The following is a 19479-nucleotide window of genomic DNA, read 5'->3' as shown; positions in this document are numbered from 1 at the left end:
AACCACTGCTGAAAATTTGCATTTCTAACAAATTCCCTGCTGAGAATTTACATTTCCACCCCCAGATACACGAATCAGAACCCAGATTTTAACAAGATCCCCAGGTGATTCTTATGTACAGCTTCCTGGGAACTTCCTGGCTACATGTATCTGGAGAAGCCTGACATATAGACTTGGGATGTTCCAGTCTCTAACACTGTGTGAGCCATTTCTTTGACATATAGATATATATAGATATATATAGATATATATAGATATATATAGATATATATAGATACATATTGATACATATTGATACATATAGATACATATAGATACATATTGATACATATAGATAGATATATATATAGGCACTGGGTATATATATATATATATACACGCCTTACTGGCTTTTCTTCCCTGGAGAACCCAGCCTAAGACACCCACTTTTACTGATAACAACAACAAAAAAAAGGGCATTAATTTTTTAAAGGACAATTCACACTCCTCACATAGGTTTATGAAAACACGATATTATGTGGAATTGTTACATAGTCATCAAGCAGATTGCATATCCTCACTTTTGCAGGTTCCTCATTTCTGATTGACCAAATATTTCCTATCCTTATGCTAGATTTCTGAACAGTTATCAGTGTGGTAAGGTGACATCAATTTCGCATTGATATTTTATTGCTAAGTCTGAAATTGCTAACATTTTACCCACTCCCAGATCATAAGTTGATCCTATTTTCATAAGGCTATGTCACATAGTAACAGAAAGGTTTGTGGTTCAATCCCAGCCAGAGGCACCTGGGAAGTAAAGCCTGGTGATCTGCTTCTGAAAGACCACAGCCTTCAAAATCCCATGGAGCAGTTCTATTCTGCACACATAAAGTGGTCATGAGTCACAATATCAACTCAACAGCAACTAACAACATGTCACCGATCGTATATACATAAGGCGAAGTGGGAAGAACTTGAAGAGCATTGAGAAATTTGTTTGGTAAAACATCAACAAAAGCATAGCCAGTGTTTTTCTTAATCCACATGGCGGATGCAGGGAGAAGATGTTACATCGGTACTGACTTTAACATAGCAGAATAGGATGGTTGTAAGAATAGGTACTATGCATCCATTTGGGTGTTAAGTATACAGTCTTTTCTCCCATATTTTGCCCTGAGATGTCTCATCTGCCCACAACTTAGTCTCTCAGCTGCCACCTGCTGCCACCACCCGTTCCCCCGGCCTCCGTGCTAGCCACTCTAGCACAGGCAGCAGCAGCAAGGAGGACAACTGGAAGTGGGCTCCCATAAGGTTTTAATATAATAGGCCTTACAGGGGTTGGTTCATAACTACAAGTTGTACGTAAGTCAGACATTAGTAACCCAGGGACTGCCTGTATATAATACGGTGTTCACACAATGTCCAAATCACAACGTTCTATTTCACAGAATGCACTGTGGACATTAAACGATGCATGGCTGTGTGTGTGTGTGTGTGTGTGTGTGTGTGTGAAGGAGTCCTGGTGGCACAGCGGTTAAGTCCTTGGCTGCTAACCAAAAGCTGTTTGAACCCATCAGCTGTTCTGCAGGAGAAAGATATGGCAATCTGCTTCCATAAAGATTCACAGCCATAGAAACCCTAAGGGGCAATTCTACTTTTGTACTATAAGGTAACTATGAGTTGGAATCCACTCAAGGGTAATGGGTTATATATGTACGTATAAGTAAAAGGAGTTCCTCAGTGGCGCAAATAGCTAAGTACAGAGCTACTAACTGAACATTTGGTGATTCAAACCCACCCAGGGGCACCTCAGAAGACAGGCCTGGCAATCTGCTTCCAAAGGGTCACAGTCTTAAAAACCCTATGGAGCAGTTCTACTCTGCATACATGGGGTCACCAGGAGTCAGAACTGACTCCATGGAAACCAACAACAACAACAGTAGGTATAAATGTGTGTATGTATGTATATCTATAGTCCCTAGATCTGTCCATTGAGAGAGCTTCGGGGCAATGACACCCCAGGAACAATGAACACACCTGGTGTCCAGATCTTGACTTCTGAATACCATTACCTACTAAAAGAAACTAAGGCTCTTTGGAGAAATGGCTGATTTCAGAATTGGGGTAGGGGAAGTACAAGATGAGCCTGGAACATCTTCCTGTGTCAGAAAGCAAGAATGTGTGCAAAAAATGATGGAGAAATGTCAAAAGGACACAGAAGCCAGCTTGAACAAACTCCTACTGGTTAAACTGGTGGCAATTTGGGCAGTGTATTAAAGACAGTAATAGATTATAAGATAAAAAACAAAAAGTTAAATAAATGAATTAATAAATTGGAAGTTTGATGAGGAAAGAGATACTTTTTATACTGTCTCAAAATATTTCCCCCCAAAATATTACAGGGGAAAAAAACCATAAATTTGCAATGAAGAAGTCTCGCAGATACCATCTTAACCTAAAGATGAAAGTAAATATCATCAGCAATGGGACAAATCAGAATCACGCACCACACGATAGGATGCAATGAGAAGAACTCAGCATTACTTCTATCCTATTTTTTTTTTTTTATTCCTACCGAAGATGTATAGCTGACTCTAATCACAAGGAAACATCAAGCAGCCCCAATTGAGGGGCATTCTTCAACATAATTAGCCTTTTATTTTCAAGTGTGCCAAAGCCTTGTAAGTCTAAGTAAAACTGAAGAACTGGCCCATACTAAAGGAGGCTAAAGACACATGACAAACAAATGCAATGAGTGACTCCGAACTTGATCCTTTCACTATAAATAGTTTTATTGGAACTACTGAAGAAACTCGAATGGGTCCTAATAGTAATGTATCAATGTAAATTTCTTGAATTGAGAGTTGAATGTCCCTATTAGCAGGAAAATGCATACTAAAGTATTCAGGAGTAAGGAGCACGTTTCCAAACGATTCCGAAAAAGATACAGTCTGGTATTATTCTTCCAAATGTTTTGTAAATTCATACTTATTTCAATCTTTTAATAACATTTTTAAAAGTCTCCCAAGCATTTGAATGAAATTATTTTCAGAATATTCATTAAAAAATTCCAAACCTATTTTCCATGTCCATTAATTCACTGTTTGATTGGAAAACATGGCCCTGTAATTATTTAGGAAGCAGTACAATTATTTTTTTTTTCTATTTGACATGATTAGTTCAACAAACAGTTAATAAGCCTGTATTAGGGAAGTACTAAGGTTACAGCAGAAAACAAGGTAGACAACACCTTAGTCTCACTGAATATACATTCTGTGGAGATCATGGACAACTAACTAATAAGTAAAGAAATAATTTCAAATAGTGGTTGTGACATGAAGAAAATAAAACAAAATGTGAGAGAAAGCACATTGGGGAGGGAGAGGGTAACCTTAGGGAAAGTGGTTAGAGAGGGCCTCCCTGGGGAGGTGATAGCTGAATGATGAGAATTAGCCATGAGAAAATCTGAAGTAAGACAGTTCAAGCAAAGGAAACTCCATATACAAAGGCTCCAGCAAAATGAGCTTGGTGCTTTGCAGGAAGAGAAGAGCAGCCAGTATGGCCGGAGAGCAACAAGCAAGGGGGAACAGTAAGAAATGAAATCCAAGGTGAGATAAAAGGGTAAAATCATACTTGTAGGCCATGTGGAGAATTTGGGGTTTTATTCTATGGGCTATGGATAACCATGAAAAGGTTTTGGCCTTTAGCGAACTCTCTTACCTTTACACGATTACTTCGTCTACTGTAAGGAAAATTCACTGATTGCAGCAAAGCACGAACTGTTGTTGTTTTTAGATGCCCTTGAATTGGTTCCAACTCACAGCAACCCTACATGCAAGAGAACAAAACACTGCCTGGTCCTGTGCCATCGTCACAATTGTTGCTGTTCTTGAGCCCATTGTTGCAGCCGCTGTTTCAATCCATCTCATCTAAGGTCTTCCTCTTTTCCACTGACCCTCTACTTTACCAGGCATGATGTCCTTCTCCAGGAACTGATCCCTCCTGGCAACATGACCGAAGTATGTGAGACACAGTCTCGCCATCCTTGTTTCTAAGAAGCATTCTGGTTGTACTTCTTCCAAGAGAGATTTGTCCATTCTTTTGGCAGTTCATGGCAATAAAGGTAGCAAGGTGATACATTAGGAAGCTATTACAGACCAAATGGGAGCTGATTTGGTAAAACCAAATCCAAACCTGTTGCCGTCGAGTCAATTCTGACTCATAGTGACCCTATATGACTGAGTAGAACTCCCCTATAGGGTTTCCAAGGCTGTAATCTTTTTTTTTTTTAAATATTCACATATTGTGTTTTAGGTAAAAGTTTACATAGCAAATTGGGTTCTCATTTAACAATTTTTATGTGAATTGTTCCATGACATTGGTTACAATTTTCATAATGTCTCAGCATTCTCATTGTTTCATTTCTGTTTGCTCTGTTTCCATTGATCTAGTGTCCCTGCCCCTCTTTGCCTTCTCCTTTTTGCTTTTGCGTAAATGTTGACCGTTTGGTCTCATAATAGTTGATTGTTTAAGGGAGCACATTCCTCACAGGTGATACTCTTTATTTTATAAGCCAATCTATTACTTGGCTGAAAGGAGAGCTCAGGGAGTGGATTCAGTTCTAAGTTCAAAGGGTATCTTAGTGCAATAGTCTCAGGGATTCCTCTAGTCTCTCAGTTCAGTAGACCTGGTTTTTTTAGGAATTTGAGTTTTGTTCTGCATTTTTCTCCCATTCTATCTAGGACCTTCTATTGTGTCCCTGGTCAGAACAGTCAGTAGTGGTCTAGGTCTTCTGGTCTTAGGTTAGAAGAGACTGTGGTTCATGTGGGCTATTAGTCCTGTTGACTAGTTTCTTCTCTGAGTCTTTGGTTTCTTTCACTCTCTTTTGCTCCAGATTAGTAGAGACCAACGGTTGTATCACAGATGGCCATTTGCAAACTTTTAAGACCCCAGACATTACTCACCAAACCAGGATGTAGAACATTATCTTTATAAACTACGTTATGCCAATTGACTGAGTTGTCCCATGAGATTATGGTCCCAAGCCTCTGAACCCAGTAAACAAATCCCGTGAGTTGTTTGGATATGTCTAGGAAGTCTCCATAACTGCCCCCCATGTGCTTTATTAAATATATGGATATATCTGCAGCACACACAAATACACATACACACATGCCTAAAGATACAGCTACACATATACACACGTGTACTTGCATATGCCCTTCTATACACATATATGCCAAGGCCGTAATATTTACAGAAGCAGACTGCCATATCTTTCTGGTGGGTTTGAACTGCCAACCTTTTGGTTAGCAGCCAAGCACTTAACTACTGCACCACCACGCCTCCTTGATTTGGTTAAAAACCAGGGTAAAAGTTGGGACATAAAGAAGTAAGTGTACTGGAAATGTATTTTGGACTTTGTAATACAACACACTTTTAGAAGATGCTATGTGTTTTTGATTGAGCAAATACTATATATTTGAATTAACTTCTGTCTATTTTAGTACTTAACTCTCTAAACTTGGCAGGAATAATTACGAGCCCATGGGCCTAATTAGACCAAAAACAAAACAAATCTAGGTAAAGTGAAAGTGCAAAAAGAAAGAACTCCTTTTGATATGTACATCTTTTTAATAAATATGGTCCCTCTAATCTGATATGGAAACCCTGGTAGCGTAGTGGTTAAGTGCTATAGCTGGTAACCAAGAAGTCAGCAGTTCAAATCCACCAGGTACTCCCTGGAAACCACATGGGGCAGTTCTACTCTGTCCTACAGGGTCACTATGAGTCAGAATCAACTCGATGGCAATGGCTTTTGGTTTGGTCTAATCTGGTATAGGAGCCCCAGTGGCACAGTGGTTAAGAGCTTGGCTGCTAACCAAAAGTTTGGCAGTTCAAATCTACCAGCTGATCCTTGGAAACCCCATGGGGCAGTTCTACTCTCTCCTATCAAGTCATGAGGAGTCTGAATCAACTCAATGGCCACGGTATTACTCTGGTGTAGAAAGTACTAAGTAGTGTTAGTTTTCATCCAAAAGAACCATCATTTGACACAAAATGAGTATTAACTTGTCATTTGAAGCAAGAGAGAGTGCATTTACATTTGAAATAACAGTAAATGAGATGTTAGGAAATACCATAATCCTGAAGGTTTGCAGTGGTGGGAGTAGAGAAACGGCTTGAAGAAGGCAGGGTATTAGTCCTTTACTCTTGAAACTCCTAGAGGATACAATACAATGCCATTACTAGCTGGGAAACAGATGTGTAAAGCTATCAGTTTTGACTAAAACCTGGAGACCACCCTAATACACAACCTTTGCAATATCAAATGATCTGCTCAGATTAATTTGCCTTGTGAAGAATGATTCCCTTTATTTAAAAAATCTGGCCTCATCAAGCTTCTACCAGATAAAGCACAACATCTATTCCTCACCCAGTTGTTATTCTTGCAGCAAATTAGATTTACAGATTACTTAATACCCCAACCTCATCCTACACAGAATTCTAAGCAACACACAACAAAAACACATATAGTAAAATATCAGTGACAATAATAAGAAATTATTCCAGGGAAAATGTAAGGCATTTGTGGGGAGGGAATGAAGCAACTGCTCAGATCATAAGAGTCTATGTAATTTATTTTTCTCTTTAAGTTTCCTAGTTGACAAAGTGAAAAGAAAATTATAGTTACTTTTTGTTGCTAGGAAGGGAGAAAAAAAGATGTAATGATTCCTCAGAGAAAGCAGAACTTTTTTTAGCATTTGGAGCTAAATGGGAATTTCTCACATGCTGCTTCCTTAGTTGGGGGGGTGCAGGGGAGAGCCCTAAGCCACACCATAGGCAGCACCTTGAAAACATCCCACTGTAAAGGCGGTATAAGATTTCATAAGGATGTTTCTTATAACATTATTCCAAGAAATACAGGCTTAACAACTCAGCGAAGGTAACACTTCACAAAGGAGCAAACCAAAAAAAACCAAACCCAGTGCCATCAAGTCGATTCCAACTCATAGCAACCCTATAGGACAGAGTAGAACTGCCCCATAGAGTTTCCAAGGGGCGCCTGGTGGATTCGAATGGCTGACCCTTTGGTTAGCAGCTGCAGGACACTTCACAAAGGAGCAAGGTGGTGTATATTAACTAATCAGCATTTGTCTGCCAACCAATCTCTCTCCTGTCCTGCTGGTACGACACAGCTTTTTAAAGATTTATCATCCCTGCTGACACTGACAAGCCAAGTTCAAAGGCAGTCAGAGCAGGAATTCCTCAGGTCCTCAGAACATAGCAGATCCTCAGAATATTTTGTACATTTATACATATATGTGTGTGTATGTATGTATACGTGTGTGTGTGCGTGTGTGTATACAGAAAGAGACAACACTTCAAAGCTCAGTTTCTTGATTGACTGGTATCTACAATGATTAAAGTGCAATTAAGATGAGAGAGAAAGAATAACTTAGCTGGGAGTATTCTTGGCTAAGACAGTGTCTTCAGCTCTGGCTCTCTAAATGCATGACCTTTGGAAAATCATTTACCTCCTGTGCCCCTATGTACAGTATCTAAAAGACGCCATGGGGAACAATTAGATTTATATAAAGAAAAAAAAGAACCAGGAGACGTGAGCTCCTTTCATCATTAAAATGCAAAACTCACTGCCGTCAAGTCGATTTTGACTCATAGTGACCCTGTAGGACGGAGTAGAACTGCCCCATAGAGTTTCCAAGGAGCGCCTGGCGGATTCGAACTGCCGACCTTTTGGTTAGCAGCTGTAGCACTTAACCACTACACCACCAGGGTTTCCATTTCATCATTAGCCACCATTAACCCACTACCTGTCTAAGGAGTTTGAGCAAAACAACATTCTTAGCACAACAGAGCACAAGAACAATGAGCAGCCAGATTGAGGCAATTCATTTGAGAAGTTGTCACTTCCTTGAGAGTTACAAATAAGAATTAGGGAAAAAAATGAATTCGTCCTTGGGACTCGATGAATTTATATTCTAAAAGGATGCAGGAAAGAAAAAAGTACAGAATATAGAATGTTCAACAGATGGTTCTGCTTTTTGATTACATGTGAATTAGAAGTGTCTCAACAATCAAGAAACGAAACAAAAATTTTAACAGGCAATCTTGTCCACATGCTTAAAACAGGGCTGCAAAACTTACTTCTCTTTCCGTAATTGTTTCCAGGAAGTGATTCTTCTGGTCTGCCTTTTTATAATGAGATATAGAAAGCTTTACCTCTTGTACAGGATTTAAATCCAATTCAGTATTTTGGTAAGTGATTGCCATTTGAAAACTGACTGGTTGACCAGTTAGTGGCTCTAGGAAAAAAGGGGTCATTTAAAGGAAAGCCAGTTAAATGGGGTGCTTCCTTTTGTGGGAAGGTAATAAAATATAGGTCTGGAGTCAAAACACCTGGGTTTAAATACCGGCTTGCTAGATGACAAAGAGCAAGTTACTCATCCCTCTATTCCTTAGTTTCCTTATTAGCAAAATGAGGGTAGTAACTGTGAGCCCAGCACCAAGTCACTCTGAAGATTAAATAACATAATCTCTGTAAAGTGCTTGGAACCGGCTCTGCTTTATAGTAAGTGCCCATAAATGTTCATTGCAATGATTGTACGTTTTGCACAGTATCTCAGTTACTAAACTAGGCACCACCCCTAGAAGGTGAGATTCAATCATTCCTATTCCAGAGACAGTTTCTTATTCTAAATAACTTCTCTCCCATAAACCTCTTCCTCTCAAAAAACTCATTTCAACATTTCAAATGTAGCTTAAATTTAAACTAGCTAAAGAACATTCCATCTTACATAAACGCATTTTAAAACATAATTAAAAGAAACAATGAGATTCCATATGGGGAAAGAAGACAATGAAAATGTGTTCACGATCTGAACTTCATAAATTACAGTTGGAATGTTTGTACAGCTGCACTATTTAATTGGTTTACTATCTGCCCAGAATTGTGAGTGATACAAGGGGAAGACTGCTAGGCTATTCTTTTTATCCTGTGGGAAGTCAGGGGAAAGCTTGCCTCAGAAGCAGTTTAGTTTATGGTTGGAGCCAACTGGTTTACCTTGAGTTTGATGGCCTGGAGGAAAGAGGAGAAAGCTCCAGAACACAGAGGATTGGCATTTCTGCACATCTGTGCACATTAAGAATGTGGCTATAGTACACAGAAAAGGATGCAACACAGTCCACAAGATGAGACAATAAAGCGAATATAGGAAAAATATAAGAATATGCCTCCTACTCCCACAATTGAACCCAATTCCCATTATTGGTAATCTTGCATCATTCAACACAGATTAAATCCCCCACCAAAAAACCAAAACCAAACCCATTGCTGTCAAGTTGATTCCGACTCATAGCGACCCTACAGGACAGAGTAGAACTGCCCCATAGAGTTTCTGAGGAGCACTTGGTGGATTTGAAATGCCAACCTTTGGTTAGCAGCTGTAGCACTTAACCACTATCCCACGAGGGTTTCCAAATCCCCCACAGCAACCCTAAACTCTAATGCCCTAGTACAAAATTTTCCTTCCCTTAATAAATTCCATGAATTTTATCCACCTTCCAGATACAAGAACAGAAATCTACAACTCCCCACATGTGTTAGATTAATATGTTATGCCAAGTCACTGATGTCACTGGCAACAGTAGGGCATTACCTTCTCCTGAATCCTTATGTCTGTAAATCTAAGTAAGGAGCAAACAATAGAATTGGAAAACATAAAGACCATTTTATAGCCAAAGGTATGGCATAAAAGACACTGAATTTTGAATTCTAGTGCTTGGATTCAAGCCCTAGCTTTGTTACTAACTGGGTCATGTTGGGCAAATGGTAGATTTTACCCTGAACCTCAATTTCCTCGGTTACAAAGTAAGTGTAACAATAATACCTTATCTCAGAGTTTCTTGATAGGATAAAATGAGGTCACACATATGAAAATTCCTTGTAAACCAGAACAGGAGTTCAGAGTGTAATTGTTATAGTGATTGTTGTCTGGTCACATTTTATCGTCCATCTTCTTGGGAGCAGGTTCTGTTTTCCTTTATTTTATACATATATATATATTTGTACTCACCAATTTCTTGAGCTATCTTCATAGAGTGCTCAGAAAGAACACTGAACTGTAAGACTGGGTTTTAGTTCCTTCGGTGAGTCATTTAATCTCTCTGATCCCAGTTTCCTCAGCAGAGAAATTTATTTTCTCACGTAACAGGAAGGCCAGAGGTAGGGCAGGTTTCAGAGTTAATTGATTCAAGGGCTTGAAAATGTCCTCAGAGATCACTCTCCCTGCTTTATTGTCCAAAGCATCAACTTCATCCCAAGGCTGGCCATGAGATGACAGCCAGCAGCAACTGGGGCCACATATTTCCTCATTTCCTTTGCCCTCAAGTGAACGTGCATCTTTGCCTTAAATCTGAGTAAACCAATAACAGCCTCCAGGGCAAATGTTACAGCACATTGATAGGTTTAGATTCATGGTTCTCCATTACAGCCTTTTAAAAACACCCAGGTCCCACACCCCAGAGACTCTGATTCAGTATGCTTGGGGTGGGGCTGAGGCACCTTTATATTTTAAAAGCTCCCCAGATGATTCAAGCATGCAACCAGAGATGAGAGACACCAGTTCAGAGTAACCAGAATGTACCCCTAGAGCTGAGGATAGGGATGTTTGGAAGTCGATACTGTAAGCTGAAAGTGGACACTGTAGCGGATGCCGCTGCATAGTAGACACCTCTTTAAAGGTTCAAAGTATACATCTGCATATTAAATGATCTACCGTAAAGAAAGCTAGTTTTGTTTTTTTGGCTGCCTACTGAACAAGGAAGGATCATGGCAAACAGAACAAAAAGAACTGACAGCTAAGTGAGGCACCATTGGACAAAAGCCCCTTTCCCTAGTTTCAGACCAATATTCCTATAGGAATTTCTGAAATAGATTAGAGATAGACGAGGCATGACAGGGTAAAACAGAGGGTTCAATAGGACCAAAATTAAGGAGCATATACCCCAGAGGACAAAGTAAAGTTGTCATTCAAGAATCTGAACAGACAGAAAAGTCAATATCAGTATCCAGGAGACCATGAGGTAACAGTGATCTGTGGTGGAAGCTATTTCTTCTTTTAGGAAAGCAACCAGTTCCAGGGTGTAGGAACCTCAGAACCCATAGGAAGGAACCAATGTAGAAATAAACCTGGCTAGATTTGATACAAAAAAGGACAGAAGTTACAGAGACCCTCCATGTCTAACTGACTGCATTTTACAGAAGCATAAGAGAAGGAAAGTAGCTCTTCCCAAAGCAACAGTGAGGGAGGGAGATGGGCTATATGGAACCTCTGAATAGGCAGTGTTCTCATTATTGTGCCTTTGGCAGAATTTTTCTTGTCAAGGTGCAAACCTCATGATCTGGCATGCCCAACATCTAGGCCCTTGCCAAAAGGGATTAAAAGTACTGAACACAAAAAATTCAAGAAATACCTCATCATATAAATATGTGGTAAATGAGGGATGTGGGAAACATAGGACAGACATTCCAATATGAGTTTAAAACAAGATAGAAGAGAAGCAATGATGTAAATGTTTTTTATCAAAATGGCATTAGTGAGGTCATTAATGATGTCTGAACATTGGCAACTCTAGGAGTCTTGGGTATGTAAGCAGAATCACACAGAACACAGTTCTGGCAAAGTTACAGATAGGAAGCACTTGTGCAAACATTGTGTGACAATGCCCTTTTGGAAAAGGCTAAGTGTAATACGAAAAGAAGTGTTATTTGTCTAGTCTAAAGAAGCAGTCAGCTAATTCCTGACCTCTTCTACAGGCACTTCTTTGAATTTTTTCAGAGTCAAATCATCAGCAGATTCCATCTGGCAGCCATTGGACAGAACTATCTCCCAACACACACCACTTAAGCACAAATGAGAATCAAGAAGCCCTTTCGTCTAAATTGAACACTTTATCTTTCAAGAGGATTCCGTCTCCTGTCTTAGAATTACATCTGCCACAAGTCCCGGAAAGGTTGTCAGTTGCCTCCTACCCATTGTTATTCTCAATATTATGTATTTTTCCTCTTTGCAAGAGGAGGGTTAGAAGGAGTTTGAATTGAGAAGGTTTGATTAATAAAAATAATAAGCTTTAAAAACAAAAGAGAATTAAATACCAAAATGAGAAATCTTCATTAGAATTCATTCAACCATTATAATTCTTATAATATTAGATATATGTCATTATAATTATAATAAGAGTCTACAATAAGCCAGATATCAGGATAGGGCTAAGAACATGAAGACGTTCTGCTGACTGACTGCAAAAGCAGAGAGAACAAATATGAATTTGTGAATCAAAGCTTGGATGAGTGATGGTGGGAAGGCACTTGGGCTGAAATGACAGACCACGCAAATTCCAGCAGTGGTGTTTTGATGGATAGATGAGAGAATGGGAAATGGTGATAAATCACTGTTGCCTCTAAATTTAAGTTAATACATGTGGTGTTTCTGCTTTGGAAATTTTAAATGATTTTCGAATTTGTAAATCTATGTACTCTAAGTCGTTAATATACCCTATGGCATTGAGCCATAGGACCATATGTCAAAAGTTGGCTCCAAATGTATGCCTTTCAAGGAGTCTTCCCTCCTTGGATCACTCTGCAGCTGTCCCCTCAATGCCCATTTACACTATTCTGTATGATGTAATAGCTGTATTGCATGTGGTGGGGTGGGGAGAGGCACAGACTCAGAGTTAGACCAGTGACGTTTATATCTAGTCTCTAAAACTTGTAAGTTGTTTCGCCCTTGATTTTCTCAATGAATAATCCTTTAAAAGCCTTTATCACAGTTCCTGGCACAGAAAAAGTAGAGGGTAAATGTTAGGTATTATTATTAATAGCTTCTTTATTTGTTTTTAATTTTTATTGATGTTTTCATATTCATACGTTTAGTCGTAAATGTCTGTTGAATAATCACCTTCATAAATAAATTCCAATGCATGGAAATATAGTGAATGAGCTGGAATATTTTAACTTACAAATGGCCATGTGTCAAACATTTGAAGCACTATTCTTATATTGTGTGAGAAAGTGTGAGCTTTTTTTCTTATATTGTGCTGGGTTAATAAGGTTAGATTCAAAGGTTACATCAACATCAGGAGTGTGTGCCTAAATTTTTGAATTTTAAAATCTGACATGCTCAGGTCAAAGAAAAAACCAGTTACCGGTGTGTCACTAACCCTCAAACATCCACAACTGACTTCCTCCAAGACATAAGAAATGGGGGTAAGTTCTGGATAAGGATTTTATGAATAGGAGACACAAGAAGGGAAGACTATAATGTATAAACTTTATGATAAACTTTGGGTACTCTTGCTAGACTTCATGCCAGGCCATCTCTTTCCTTGAGAGATAGAACAGAGTATTCTACCACATGTGCACAGGTACACACTTAGGGCGCTCACGCAGGGCACAGCTCCCTTTCTGAAGTGAGGCTCAGGGGTCTAGTGGGTCTGTGGTTCACACTGGAATCTGAGATATTTGAATAAAGGCAATGAGGCTCTATGGCCGACTTGAAGGTTTTGGAGGCATTGTTGGGTGAATCCACGGTCACATAGTAGACAGTCCATGAAGTTCGAACATCAGCTACTGCAGAGGGTAGAGTGTCAGCTATGACGCAGAGTTCCATACTCAGGAAAGGCCTCTTACCACGCTCAACTGTGAAGTGTTAGGTTTTCACCTAACTTCTTATGCAGCTCTTTTTTCTTTTCCTTTTTTTTTTTTCCAGCTTTTGCAAACAGTATTATTTTCCACCTGAGCTTCCTGGAGACTTTATACAGAATCCTCAAAATATATATTGTTTGGTAATCCCGCTACGAAATATGATAGTAATATACAGAAAACTATTGTTTTTGCCTTTTATCACTGAAAATAAAGGCCCACTTGATGCTGAGACAATGTTATTGAGTCAAGCACAGGGGTTTTGTTTCTGGAGGTGGTGGTATTTTGGGCAGGGACTTTGCAGTCATTAATTCATTATTCCATTTAATCCACTTGCCTCCCATGAGCCTTAGCACAACATTGCTTAAAATCTGTGATAACTGTCAAAGTAATTTAGGCTGAACAGGACTTATCTCTGACACAGCTGAAAAGAAAAAGCAATGGACAGTAAGGTACAAATGGCTCTTCCCAACAATAGAAGTTTATGCAATAGAATTCAAGTAGTATTCCTTATTATCTTTCCACATACCTTATAAAAAAAATTGGCTCTTGCTTGCTTTCTTATATTTTTCGTTTTATAGTGTAAAATTATTGCTTGCTTTAAAAATATGTTATCATTGGTACTCAGGCAATTAAACAAAGGTAGTTGTGACATTTTATATTTGTTGTTAACAACATAAGCCAAAGGGGAAGGAAAGAATTGTCCTCCCATTATGAATCACCCAAACTCTCTCCCAAGACACTCTTTTCATATGAGGCTGAAATGGAAGACCTCTAGGTCTTTACAGTCTTTTTTAAAATAGATTATTCAATAAGCCAGTTCTAATGTGATTTTTACACAGAGGTGTGCTGGTAAATGTTTAACAGCCAGCTCTTATTTGTAGTGTTTGCCTGTCCTTGTAAATACTGGCCTCATACCTGGTTTCAAGATACCACCATGATGCCTGAACACTGTGTTGGGAAGAGATTTAATCAGCTCTTACAAGCTAGTACACACTAACTCCAACACACCAAAATGCAACCACCAAATGAGGGTAGAAAACAAAGCACTCCTCAGAAAGTCAGTTGTTACACCAACACTTGAGGAGGTAGATGGGTGATGGGGTGAACGTGTTTTACATGTAGCAAGGACATGAATTTGGGTGGCTAAAGGGTGGAACATTATGGATTCAGTTGTGTCCCCCAAAAAATGTATGTCGACTTGGGTAGGCTATGATTCCCAGTATTGTGTGGCTGTCCTTCATTTTGTGATCTGATGGAATTATTCTCTGTGTTGTAAATCCTAATCTCTGTGATGTTAATGAGGCAGGATTAGAGGTAGCTATGTTAATGAGGCAGAGCACAATCTATAGGATTAGGTTACATTTTGAATCAATCCCTTTTGAAATATAAAAGAGAGTAGTAGCAGAGAGGGGACCTCATCACCAACGAACGAGAAGAGCTAGGGGCAGAACGTGTCCTTTGGACCTGTGGTCCCTGTGCTGAGGAACTCCTAGACCAGGGAAAGACTGATGATGAAGACCTTCCCCCTGAGCTGACAGAGAATGAAAGCCTTCCCCTGAAGCTGGTGCCCTGAATTCAAGCCTCCTAAACTGTGAGAGAATAAGTTTCTGTATGTTAAAGCCATCCACTTGTGGTACTTTTGTTATAGCAGAAAGACAGCAGTCCCCAGGATGCAGAAAATTCCACTGCTTCAAGCAGCTTGCTTGATATGCCCCACATCTTTACGTTAACATCCTGGTTCCCCTTTCCTTAACTGCTGCCCAGAGCTAGATGAAACTGGCTGAAACCAGTTTAGGTACCGTATTGACATCCTGGGTGAACTTTTAGCTCATTAAGTGCCTCATGCATAGTAACTTCCTCGCCTTTTGGGTGGAGACAGCCCACTGTTTTTGATCATGCAATGTACAAAGTTATATGTTACCCTTACTGCACCTGCATAACATGATTAAGAATGCTGCTGATGTAATTTACATGATTTCCTTGCTTGTAAGCCCTATAAAAGTGACCTCCCTAAACCCTATCCTCAAGCAGTCTTGGAGGCACCAGCCCTGACTGTTCTTTTCCTTACAAAGGAAATAAAGCTGCCTTTCTGATCTTCCGCCTCAGCCTCTTATTTATTGGCTGTGACGAGTCACACCAATAAGCAGGACCTAGAGTAGCCGGCAACAGCAGTATCAGATAACAAAGACAATGGGCATACGAGAAATGAATCTTCCCTCTGCCTCACAAACCTGTCAAACTTTCCTCACTGGAATATCTTCTCATAACTAATTTTATCTCAGATCCTAGTCTGGAATGAAGAGCAACTTGAAAAAAAAAAGGGTCCAGTTGTCTAGATGATGTCTTAATAGCCCTTATTAGTATTATTATTGACTAGAAGAAAACACTTAGCATAAATTAAACCAGGGAGTTCTCAAGGATCCCTGAGGAGTAAGTAGGCAGTAAGTAGGAGTTTTATAGGAAGGTAAAGGCTCCTGAGAAGATAAGGAATCAAGTTAAGCAATAGAACATTAAGCAGCAATAATCATTTTCAACTGCATAGTAGAAGAGGCCCACTCCTCTGGGAAACACAACTAATCTTTATTTCCTCCACACACCCCAACCTTAGTACTCTAATACTTGTTCTACTGAAACTCAACCTGTTTTTCTCCCAGGAGGAGCTCAAGGACCTGATTAGTATAAACAACTAGAAACAGCAGCCTTTGTGAGTCTGGATCTCCCTTTCACCTCCTTGGGTATTGTCATCCATCCTAAAAATGTATGGATAGAATAAAGTGTAGCCTTACAAAACAGACTGGATTATTGAAAAATTAATTTGTCTTATCCTTCTTGCTGAAAACTCATTGGCCAAAAGACTAAAAACTTGTTCTTTGTTGTTTTTTGTTTTCTTTTCCTTTTTCCCCCCCCATCTACTCCCAGACATTCCTTTATGTTTTGAATTCTCCAGGAGAAAAGTAACTATTTTTGGTTTCAGACACATGGAAATAGATTAAGCTATATGGTCCCAGAGGAGGAGGGATGGAGGTTCATGCCCCATCACAGATCCTCAAGAGAAAGCTGGATTTCCAGAGACTAGAAGCTGGGGATGCTCAGCTCTTGTAGTGGTAGTGGTAGGTTGGGAGTAGGGGAAACCTGCTCCCTCACAGCGTCTAAGAAGTAGCAGAGCTTTGGTGTGAATGTCTGGAGGTTGATCACTGTATGCTGTGTATAGGCTTGGGGACCCAAGTCAAAGTCCTAGGAACCAATCTTAGCATGATAATGGGAAAGCACCTTCAAAAGAGCCAAACAAGTTTAGACAACAAACAGCTCAGCAATCATCAACTAGGATAGAGAATAGAGGCCCTTGTGCCATTTTGGTTTATTTAAGCCCCTTGGCTCTTGTGCCCTTCTAAGTGAGGTAGAGAGGATCTCCTTAAAAAAAAAAACACTGGAGTTTGGATGTCCTGCTAACCAGGTGACTGAAGCAATCCATACTTAATTTCATGAAGAACAATAAAGAAATGAGATTTTTTTGTATATGAGTGTCATTAGGAATCTTTACTGTGGCATGAAGGGCTTTTTACAATCCCTTGCTTTAGGCTAACTGGAAAGTCTCCCCGGTAATGCCATACTCCTTCTAGGAATGTTTCCTGCCTCCACAAATACCCTCACTGCAAATCAACTAATTGCTCATGAAACTAAATTTAATGAGTTGGCTTAGGGCTTTGATATTTTATAACTGCAACATGCAGGCTACTCTAGATCTTGGTATGTCCCTCTTAGATTAAATTCAATTTGATTAAAGATACATCCACCCTCTTGAAATTTGTAATTACTGTGGGAAAAGGTTGTTCCTGCCATACCATTTTGCCTCATTTTGGACACTCAAATATATCTGAGGCTTCTAGAATATTTCTAAAACATTAGCTGCTTTGTACAAAAGTTTTATGAAGCAAAGCAAAAGCAGATAAAGCATGACAAATGTGTCAGATTCCACCAATAAGTCAAGTGGCCAACGCTTCCTTGTCTTCCTGTTAAATCTAAGTTGTCTTCTGTCAGAAAATACCAGAGGAATATGTGATTATAAAGCATAAGGTGACTGCGCCAAACTTGCTCTGAGGAGAGTGAGACCCATTTTCTGCTTTTAACTGAAATCAGGTACTTTTACCTTAAAAATAAACAAGTTGTTTAACCTCTGTGGGCCTTGGTTTCCTCACCTAAAGATGCGTGGCTTCAACTAGATGATCTCTAAGGTTCACTGCAGCACTAAAATCCTGATTCCAAGATATTATAAAATCTCAACGACAAAGGAAGAGAGGGGCATTGTTTGCGTTCCATTGTCCATCCAGCTGGACTGATCAATTAGGAGTCTCAGTTTATAAATAAAGCAGGAAAAGACATTAATAACAATGTAGAACTTGTATTCGCATGAAGAGCGCTTTTCAACCATGTGGATCTCAACTATTTCACGTGCTAACAAATAATTGAACAGACTATCTATAGAAATGGCTTTGTCCACTCATTCACTTTTCTCTATGACAGCAAAAATAACTTTATTTTGTTGTCATGAAACTGTGTTTGAATAAAAATAGAGAAATGCAATCTTCAACAGATTCTGAGATCTGGCTATGCTATGAGTAAAGTCTCCAGGAACCGAAATGTCTTTTTATATAAGCACAAAGCTAAGAGTGCCATCTGCTGGCCTAAATTGTTTAAAATTATTTATAACCTTACGGAAACCCTGGTGGTGTAGTGGTTAAAAGCTATGGCTGCTAACCAAAAGGTTGGCAGTTTGAATCCACCAGGCACTCCTTGGAAACCCTACGGGGCAGTTCTGTTCTGTCCTTTAGGGTCAGTATAAGTTGGAACTGACTCGACAGCAATGGGTTTTATAACTTTATACGACAGAATTGTTACTTCACAAATAACTTCTAAACCTTGAGTTTACACCCTGCGTTGATGAGGACTCTGAGCTTTTCGATAACTTGAAGTTTAGTGCCAAAATAGAGAAATCATTTATTCAAATGTCCAAAATACGCAAAACATATAAGCATTCCAGTATATTACTCTCTGAATTAAATGAACCTCTTATTTTAACTAAATCCTACAATATTTTTCAAATTGAAAAGCTAAAAACCTACTGTGTCCAAGAGAAAGTACATAGTGTCTCTCTTTAAAAACTTCTAAAAAAGCCAGAATATTTAGGGTGTTTATACATAGGATAGGAGCCCTGGTGTCACGGTGGTTAAATAATCAGCTGCTAACCAAAAGCTCAATGGTTCAAACCTACCAGCCACACCACAGGAGAAAAATGTAGCAGTCTGCTTCCGGAAAGATTTACAGCCTTGGAAGCCCTATAGGGCAGCTCTGCTCTGTACTGTAGGGTTACTACAAGTCAGAACCGACCCAATGGCAATGGGTTGGGTTCTGATATACAGTAGGGAACGGTGTCAATCAAAAGTTCCCTCCGTTTGACAGCAGCGACCTGAGTAGAAGCTCTGTCAAGAGTCCAATTAAGGAAGAAAGAAAACACAGGACTAAGTTAAAAAGTCATACATCAGATTTAGCCATAACTTCACACCTCCACACTGACGTCAGTGAGCAGATGAATACCAGACTGAAGCACTTTCTGGCTTTCTCATTTGTGGTGTGCTGTGACGTTAGTGTCTGGGCCACCAAACACACTGCTAGCCCTTTATTCGCCTTAATACATGCCTCTCCCAAAAAAATCTCCTTCAGAGAAGACTGTCTTTTACAGAGGCCCCCCTACAATAACTCAGACAATGTTTCAT

The sequence above is a fragment of the Elephas maximus genome, chromosome 4 (genome assembly GCF_024166365.1).
Source record: "Elephas maximus indicus isolate mEleMax1 chromosome 4, mEleMax1 primary haplotype, whole genome shotgun sequence".
NCBI lineage: Eukaryota > Metazoa > Chordata > Mammalia > Proboscidea > Elephantidae > Elephas > Elephas maximus.
The sequence above is the reverse complement of the archived record's forward strand: the minus strand, read 5'-3'. Positions refer to the sequence as shown.